Source organism: Pan troglodytes, chromosome 22 (genome assembly GCF_028858775.2).
Source record: "Pan troglodytes isolate AG18354 chromosome 22, NHGRI_mPanTro3-v2.0_pri, whole genome shotgun sequence".
Taxonomy (NCBI): Eukaryota; Metazoa; Chordata; class Mammalia; order Primates; family Hominidae; genus Pan; species Pan troglodytes.
Genome location: NC_072420.2, coordinates 14,821,580 through 14,830,621, shown reverse-complemented (window position 1 = coordinate 14,830,621; position 9,042 = coordinate 14,821,580). Strand labels below are relative to the sequence as shown.

The 9,042-nt window shown below is 38.0% G+C and overlaps 1 pseudogene; it reads right to left on the bottom strand.

Moving 5' to 3' along the window:
* Positions 1 to 6,754: 6,754 nt before the first annotated feature.
* Positions 6,755 to 7,749, bottom strand: LOC100614943 (telomeric repeat-binding factor 1-like; annotated as a pseudogene).
* Positions 7,750 to 9,042: the final 1,293 nt, after the last annotated feature.

Below are 9,042 nucleotides of genomic sequence, written 5' to 3'. Positions count from 1 at the left end.
CAATCTTTTATGCTCAGCTTTCTTCATATCTTATTTTTTAATTTTAGTATAAAAATAAATGTTTTATTGCCTTCAATTTACCATTATTATTTTTTACATCAGTTGTTCTTTGTGTGTGTGTATGTGTTGGATTTACTTTTCTGGAGTGTGAATGCATGTGGTATGTGTGTATGTGTGTGACCTAAATAAGTTTTTCTCCTGAAAAGAAAACAACATCAACATTTAAAGATGAGGTTAACAGAACTCACTTTATTAAATGCCTGCTATGTGTCCAGGCCTTGAGCTAAGAAATAAGAACAATGATGAATAAAGGCCATTCCTGCTCTCAAGGTGTTTGTAGACTACAAAGGAGCCTGCAACCTTGCAGCAAAACAAAAAAGTAAAGAAACACAAACCACGGAGCATGTTGCACTCAACAGAGGTTCATTCTCACCCATTGTGAAGATGCTGGGAGTAATTGGAACTTTGTTGAAGAAAACAGGGAGATCATTTCTGTTTTGTCTGTGTATCACTGTGACTGCTTAGCACCATGGAGAAAGGGACCCCCTTTCAGAGCACAAACTCTGACCACAGAGGCCCTTGGTCTATCCTTTGTTTTACTCTAAACTTTTCTCAAAATAATCATGGATGAAGCTGGAAACCATCATTCTAAGAAAACTAACACAGGAACAGAAAACCAAATATCGCACGTTCTCACTCACAAGTGGGAACTGAACAATGAGATCACATGGACACAAGGAGGGGAACATCACACAATGGGGCCTATTATGGGGTGAGGGGCTAGGAGAGTGATGGCATTAGGAGAAATACCTAACATAGATGATGTGTTGACGGGTGCAGCAAACCACCATGGCATGTGTATACCTATGTAACAAACCTGCACATTCTGCACATGTATCCCAGAACTTAAAGTATAATAAATACATAAATAAATAAATAACCCTTTGTGAATCTGTACTTCTGGAGAAAAGCCCACACAACTCTGGGACATTAGTATGCATCACAAGTAAGATTTTAAAAATAATTTAAAAAGTGTTATTTCTGTTTTTGTTACCTTGTCATTAAATAAGGTTTCTATCTTCCTCGACCTCTCAAGATCAGTGATTTAGCTACATGTAAATGCCTTCTTGCATTGGATTCTTCCCATAAACCAGACTGCTCATTTCTCTCGTGGATTGGGCCTTCCATGACTGCACATATATAGCTGCTTCAGAATAGAAAGCTACTTTCTCTCTTAGCAAGGTACGGCTTTTCCAATGTCCCCTCTTGCTTTGCCAAGTTGAATTCCAAAGTTGTGTTAAATCTCAGCTAAATCAGTGTATTTGCCTTTCCTGCTTATGGCATTAATTGCACTTTACCCATGCTATTATTTTCCATTTAACTTTTTAGACTTCCTAATTCCTTCATGTATTCTGGGATACCATTTGGATATGGAGATATTATGCAAATGATGTAGAAAGGGAATGAACTTCAGCACTCCAGGTCAGAGTTACTTGGCTACTTTTAAGTATTTTTTGCACCTTCTTTTTTGGTCCTTGGGAACCTTGGACAATAAGCTGTTATCCACTTACATTTCTGAATTATACTTACATGAATCTGGTGCCAGAGAAAGTTCTATGGTAAAGAATTAAAAGCAATGATCCCACTGTTTACAATCAGAGCTGGTGACTAATGAGGGTGCCTCTCCTGACTCCTATCCCTCTTGCTAACCTTCCTCAGAGGAGTAAAGTTCACTGAGACTGAGTATCTTCCAGACTCCTATTTTCTTCCACATAAAACTATACATTTTGTGAAAAAATTGGATCAGGGATTTTACTCTCTCAGGCATTAACTAGTAATTCACTTTAAGAAAAGTGCAAGGAGAGGGGACAGAATGAAAATTGTAAGCTACCCTTTGGATGGGCTTATGAAAGGCCCATTTACTCACAGACTATAAGAAATGGAATGTGTATATTATCAAAAAGCAAACTGGAATCAGCCATGAAGTTGTGAATGTAGGAGAGGGGATTCTCCATCTTATTTTGTTTTTCCTTTTAACTTAAGAGCCAATTTTGCTAAGGAAGCCAAAATCCCTGTCTGTCTGGCCCATCATAATCGGATGTATGTAGAAGGTAGACAGACAAGGCACATGACAATGGCACAGATGCTTTTGGGTTTATGTCTGTCAAAGGGGGAGAAATTGTTCTTTTAAGATCCAGATTTTGAAGGCAAATAAACAAAAATTTCAGTCCCAAACCCACCTCCTCCTCATTGTGTGGTCTTTAGTAAGTTTCTGAAAATGTTTAAGCTTGGCTTTGTCAGCTAGAAAGTGGCAATAATCATTTAACCCATAAGTACCAGGTCCTGGCTGGATCAGTTGGCATGCTAAAAAAAAGGATAACTGAAGAGGGTTTAATCAAGAGTTCATTCAGGGTATGGACAAAGCTAAGGAACCCACTAGAAGCAGTGAGGCACCCAGGGACTAGAGGTGGTGAAGGCCATTCCTACCATCAGTACTGTAGGGACGGGGGAGGTGGGAGCTCTTATCAGAGCACTGGGGAACCTGCACATGGGAGATACTACCCAGCAAGAGCTGCTTCAGCGAGGGATGCTGCCACTGCCACTGCCACATCACTGCCTGGCCAGGTGGGGGTGGAATAAACCCCACTAAGGCTCTTTCCTCTTGCTTTTCAATCCCATGGCAATGTGCTCCATTGGCTGCACTTGACATAAAGTCAGAGGACAAAGGAAGAGAGTGGCCAAGGAGGTGAGCTTCCCTTGCACAAAATCAGGTTAGAAAAGGATGAAGAGTGGATATGGAGGAACAAATAGATAATTTTCAGCATCTCTCTGTATTAGATGACTGTTGTTTGCCCAGTATCCCTTCTTTTGAGTAAATGCTATGCCTCGCTCCATAAAACTTGAATGAGGCTGAAATAACATTTACCCCTCTCCAATGACCAGGACCAGAGAACTTCATCACCCTACACTCTAGCAAATCAATCAAATTCAAATTTGAGATTTAATACAGGGTTTCTGGAAAATAGATAATCTCTTTTTCATTTGGATGTAGACTTGGGCCAAGCAACAGTCATCTTTCCAATTATACAGAAAGAACTAGCCTGACAGCAAAGACAATGCAAAAAGAGCACAGAAGAGTCCAGGAATAGGGAGAAAGAGGCAGGTCTATGGTGACTTTTTTTGAGGCCCTTTGTTTAATTGTATTTAAAGGCAGTTATGCTTTTTAACATTTCGGTAATATGCTTTTTAATATCCTATTTTGGAAGAGTGGAAAAGATTAATAAGGAAATGTGAAGCACCCAGAGGTTAGCAACAACAGAAAGTCTCTGTGATATCAGAAATGGAGCTCAAAGGGAGGCGGTGGCACTACGGGATTCTCTGAGTTGGGGCCTCAGTAGGACCTGGAATCATGGAGAAGGAACTGCTTAGGAAATGCCAAGGCTGCCAGGCTGGAAGCATGGCAAAGACTGCACAACAGGAACCAAAACCAGAGAAGAGATGCTACCTCAAGTACAGAGAGTGATAAGAAATAGTCTGGCTTCTCCTTCCTTTCCACCCTTTGGATGCCCAGTCCTCTGCCTTCACTTAGCTAAATCTAATTGTGAGACTAACATTCAGAGCTGAGCAGAAAAAGGGGCAGGGTATGGCTTTCAGAGCAAATGAGTAATACACGTGGTCAGGACATATTCATTCTGTTTTCCTCTTTCCTTCCAAAATACATTCCAAACTTTAGTGAAGGATACACAATTTTTTCTCAAATCTCAGAGAATGGGGGTCAGGTTATTTTCTGCTTAGAAACTTGAGCTTATGGGTTACTACATAAGACAAGGCAATTTGGTCTGATATTCAAGTTCATTTAGACTATTGCCATAATTTATGGGCATGAAATAACATGATAGAAAAATGTAAAGGTAAATTGAAATCCAGTCACATTAGGCTACTTGCTCTTTTTGATTAGAGTATATTTTCCTGCACTTGCTAATAATATTCCTTCTGCCAGGCTTACCATCTTCTCCCCCAATTTTCTTTACTGAGATTTTATCTTCATATCACAAATTAAGTACTATTCCTTCAAGAAATGTACTGGCTTGCCCAAACTTTGTTGTATCTCTCCCTTCTTAAATTCTTATATCATTCTCATGGCACTTAACATATTAGATCTTGTGTTTTAGATATTGAAATTTCTATCATATGCTTTGATAATACATTGTGATTTCTGCAAAGGCAAAGAGTGCTTTCCTCAAATTTGTATCCTTTAGGGTGGGTTTAAATGAACTCTTATACCTACTAGGTGTTTGATAAATGTTTGTTGTAGCAGATGAACACCTGAAACAGTAATTCAGAACCTTAGGTTCTAGTATTTTCTATGTCACATTAGTGTGACTTGCAGAATGGCTCAGCTTAGCTTTTCCTATGTATAATGAGTTCAGACTAGATGAATTCTAAGGTCCCTCCTGGCCCTTTCAATTCCCTAATTTCAAGTAGAATTTAGAAGAAAAAATTTGTAAGCAGCAATTTTATAGTTCTATTATGGAATTTCTACTTGGGGAAAGCTAACATTTCATGATCTCATTCTTGCTGGATTCTTTCTCAAGATTTTCCATGGAGCTGAAATTTACCCACGACCTTGAGAAAGAAATGCACGTGCTTCATGATCCTCACTCCACTTTCTTGTCCTTAATGCTTTTCTTCTGATGATTGCTCATTTCACACCCCAAAAGCAACTCATTTTATAAACGTTTTACAGTGCAGCAAGCAGTAAAGAATAAGAAATTACAAAATATTATATCCTATGAAGAAACATTGCTCCTAATGCATCCACAAAAATCAAGCTCATAATTGCTGGTTTGTCAATTATAATGGTAAAATATGTATTTATATAATACATATGATATGATGGATGCTATTGGAGTGAGTTTGGCATATTTATTTATTTATTTTTTATGCTACTCATCCATGTTTCTGTTTATATATAGGATAACAAATTCAGAAACAATGGGAAAGTAATATATGAAACCTTAATAGAAAATACAATAGAGATCACAAAACACTACCATTTGATTTTTTATGCAAATACTTCAATATTCCAATATTTTTACTCACTTGCTAAATAAAGCACATGACTCGAAATGCTAAATAATTCTGTTAGTCTAAATCTTTTAGATAAAATGTTGGTGAAAAACCAAAATTATTTAGTAAGGTATGTATGACCTTGTTTATTATCTATCATAGACATCAAGATGATCATAGTTAATACCAATTTAAGCTTTATAGAATACTCTTTTAGGCCCAATATTGATATATTAAATGAAGGTATCAGAGAATCTTGTATTTATGGCATCAGGTTATAAAGATCTATTCAAAACCATTTTTGTCAAAGTTTAAACACTGGAACAAAAGTCAAATTGTTTCTAAATGAGACACAAATGATTCTTGCTAATAGTACAAATTTTGTCCCATGGGTAATACTATTGTCTTTTTCTCTTTTAAAACAATTATTTCAATTTTTTTTAGATTCAGGGAACACATGGGCAGGTTTGTTAGCTGGGTGTACTGTGTGATGTTGAGGTTTAGGGTATGGATGATCCTGTCACCCAGGTAGTGAGCAGAGTCCCCAGTAGGTAGTTTTTCAGCTCTTGTTCTCGCTCCCCACCCTACCTCCCTAGTGTCTATTATTCCCATGGGTCCTCAGGTATTACTATTTTCAAGTTTTTTTCTTTACATGAAACTACTGAAAGCAAAAGTGTGTCACGCTTATAGGTTACTCTGTACATTTATCATTCTATTAATAAACATCTTAAGTAATTAAGTAGTATGTTAAGGCCATAAACCAAGTCATTATCTCCTATCAAAGGACTACTGTTATTCAATCGTCTAGAAAATTCATTTTAGGCAGGACACAGTGGCTCACGTCTGTAATCTCAGCACTTTGGGAGGCCGAGGTGAGTGGATCATGAAGTCAGGAGTTCGAGACCATCCTGACCAGCATGGTGAAACCCTGCCTCTACTAAAAATACAAAAATTAGCTGGGCATGGTGCTGTGTGCCCATAATCCCAGCTACTCAGGAGGCTGAGGCAGGAGAATCGCTTGAACCCGGGAGGCAGATGTTGCAGTGAGCTGAAATTGTGCCATTGCATTCCAGCTTGGGTGACAGAGAGAAACTCTGTCTTAAAAAAAAAGAAAATTCATTTTAATGGGTTATGTTACAGGGTTGAGGTCAGCCTACAGACAAAATAAGTTAACTGATTTTTTTTTTTCGCAACAGGTTTTAATTTTTTCATTGGAACAGGTTTTGGGGGTGGGGATACTAAATGTGGCAGGGTTCAACAAATTTACATTTTATCAAAATAAAGTTCTTAAAGAATACAATGATAGCATATGCTTTAACTCTTATAGCACAAACCCTCATATTAATTGATGGCCACAGAAAAATGCTGTAATTCTTTAAATAGAAGTTTTAAAACACATCAATGACACAAGTTTCAAACAAAATGCAGTGATCAAAATACTTAATTGTCCTTTCATAAAGCTTTTACAAACACAATCAGTCTTTGCTGTCTGAGCAAATCAGTTTTAGTTTCTTCATGGTCCTCAATCTGTCTTTTAACATGACACTTGTCTGGTTGTTGAATTTATAATGCAGTAGTATTTTAGACCAGTTTCCCTCTCCATATTTCCTCATGCCAGATCTCAAATTCCTGTCTTCTTCCCAAAGCCATGACTGTCCTTTTCTAGCTCGATGTTTTTCAGGAGTTACCGGTTGCCTCTTTGAAACAGGTATTCTGCTTTCAGTGGCTCTTCTGCTTTCTTTTTTTCTTTTTTGTACTTTGAGGAGTTCCTACTCTTCTTTCTTTCTTATTAAGGTCTTGTTGCTGAGTTCCATGTTGCAACTTAGATAAGAAAAGATTCTTGTGAGACCTTTTTCTTGTATCAAATTAGCTTCAGTTTCCATTTCAACATAATTACCATTAGGTTTATCTTGAGAAGTTATTGTTCTTGTTCTTTTACTTTCTACTACTTTTGCTGCTGCCTTCATTAGAAAGGTTGATGATTTTTCACTTAGCACATAATTCACATAACTCTTAATTTTCTCCATCATGTGGTTGTAGCTGAAGTGTTGAAAAAAAGGAATGAAATGTATCTTTCTGAGAGATTATCACAAGCAATTTGCTTTTGAGAGGCATATAAGAATTTGGATCACCAAATATTCTTTCAAAGACTTCTGCTTCTTTAAAGTTGCCATTTTCCATACAAACAGCTATAGCCTGAATTTCAGTCTGTATTTCTTCTTGAAGTTTGTCATGTTCCTTTTCAATTGAACCCCAAATCATCAGGGCTGATTCCAAGGGTATAATTCGTTCATCATTTTCAAACTGTGCATCAAGGGTTTTTCCTGCTGCAATTCTTGTCAAAAACTGACATATGTATATCATTCTCAACTGGTAAGCTGTTAGAGTGGATAGTCCGTGAATAATAGCCTCTGCGCTGTTGCGGGTCCTGCAGAAGTCCTTGGAGCGGCCGTCGCGGAAAGCTCGGCAAAGAGAGAGGCAGAGGAAATCGAGCATCCAGCCAGCAGCCATGGCCTCAGCCTAGGCCACCAGGCCCGCGTCCTCCTCCTCCTCCTCGGGGGCCCCCACCTGCACCTGGCACTTGAGCCGTTCCTGGCATTTGAACTGCTCCTCATCGTTTCTCTCTGTTTCTGCCATCTGCTCCTCGGTAGGGTTGGCATCCCTACCATCCGCCGGCATATTTATTAAAATTTATTTTTATGAAAAAAGATTTGAAAAAGAAATGTCTGCTCTAAGCAGTTACATGAAAATGGATAAATACAAAAGCAAGCACAAGAGTATTCAGTAGAGAATTGTGAGCCTGAACAATCAAGTTTCAGGCAAATCTTCTGTGGTTCATAATTTTAGCCCTTTATTGTGCAAAGCTGCCAATTCAATATTACAATGCAAGAAATGTTTGGGGTGATTATCAAGTTATATTTACTGTTCTGTGGATCTACTAAAAGATGCACTATCTTGAAAGAGTCTGTTCAGATTACCTTGGAACACACTTTTAGATCTTCTTTTGTAAGCAAAAGTTGACAGAGTAAAATGTATTCTTTCTTAACTGGCATCAGCATGTGAGGCTTTAGAAAAATTGGTAGAGCAAATAGTGATTCAGTTGCAGAGCCAGACAAATAACTTCCAAATCAACAAATTCAAACAGAGAAAAAAAGTTGCTGATCTTAGATGAATTGCCACATGTTGCCACTTCCTTTCACATGTGTCTTGGTAGAAAAACTCTCATATAGAATTTTTCCCACCCATCAGAAGAAAGTAGTTATTATCTCAATTTCCTATCTCCTCTTCTGCATCTCACCTTCTGAGGAGATAAACATTAGAATCTCAAAGTATCCACTGCTAAAACCCAGAGATAAGGGGTTGAGATGCAAGTTGGAAAAACTGGGAAAGTATTAACTTCTGGAGCTATCTTCCCCCTCTGGCTTCTCTCTCATCTCTCTCACTCTGTCTGTCTGTCTGTCTCTCTATCTTCTTTCCTGTTTCTAAAAGAAGACCTTGAAATAGTTTTATGTATATGAAGAATCAAATTTCTCTCCTCTCTTCTTCTCTCTTCAGTGCACTCTGTTCAGGCTTTTGTTGTCATCTCTCCACCAAAACTGTTTTAGTCAACATCGTCGATGACCTCAATGCTACTAACACCAAAGTTCTAGTTTCAAGCTTTGTCTAACTCAACTCTAGCAGCATGAAACACAATTTATTACTCTCTACTCCTTGAAGCATTGTCTTGTCTTCCAGGAATATACACTGCCAGTGTTCCTTCTCTTATTGCCTGCTCTTTTTCAAGGTTCCTTGCTGGCTCCTCTTTTTCTTTCTGACAAATAGAAGTATTTCATGGCTCAGGCCTTGAAACTCTTCCCTTATCTATCTAACTATCCATTCACACTCACTTTCTTCATGAGTTCATCTAGTCTTGTGATAACTTCTAAATACATAACTTTAGTCTCAGTCTTTTTCCTGAGATACAGACTCAGA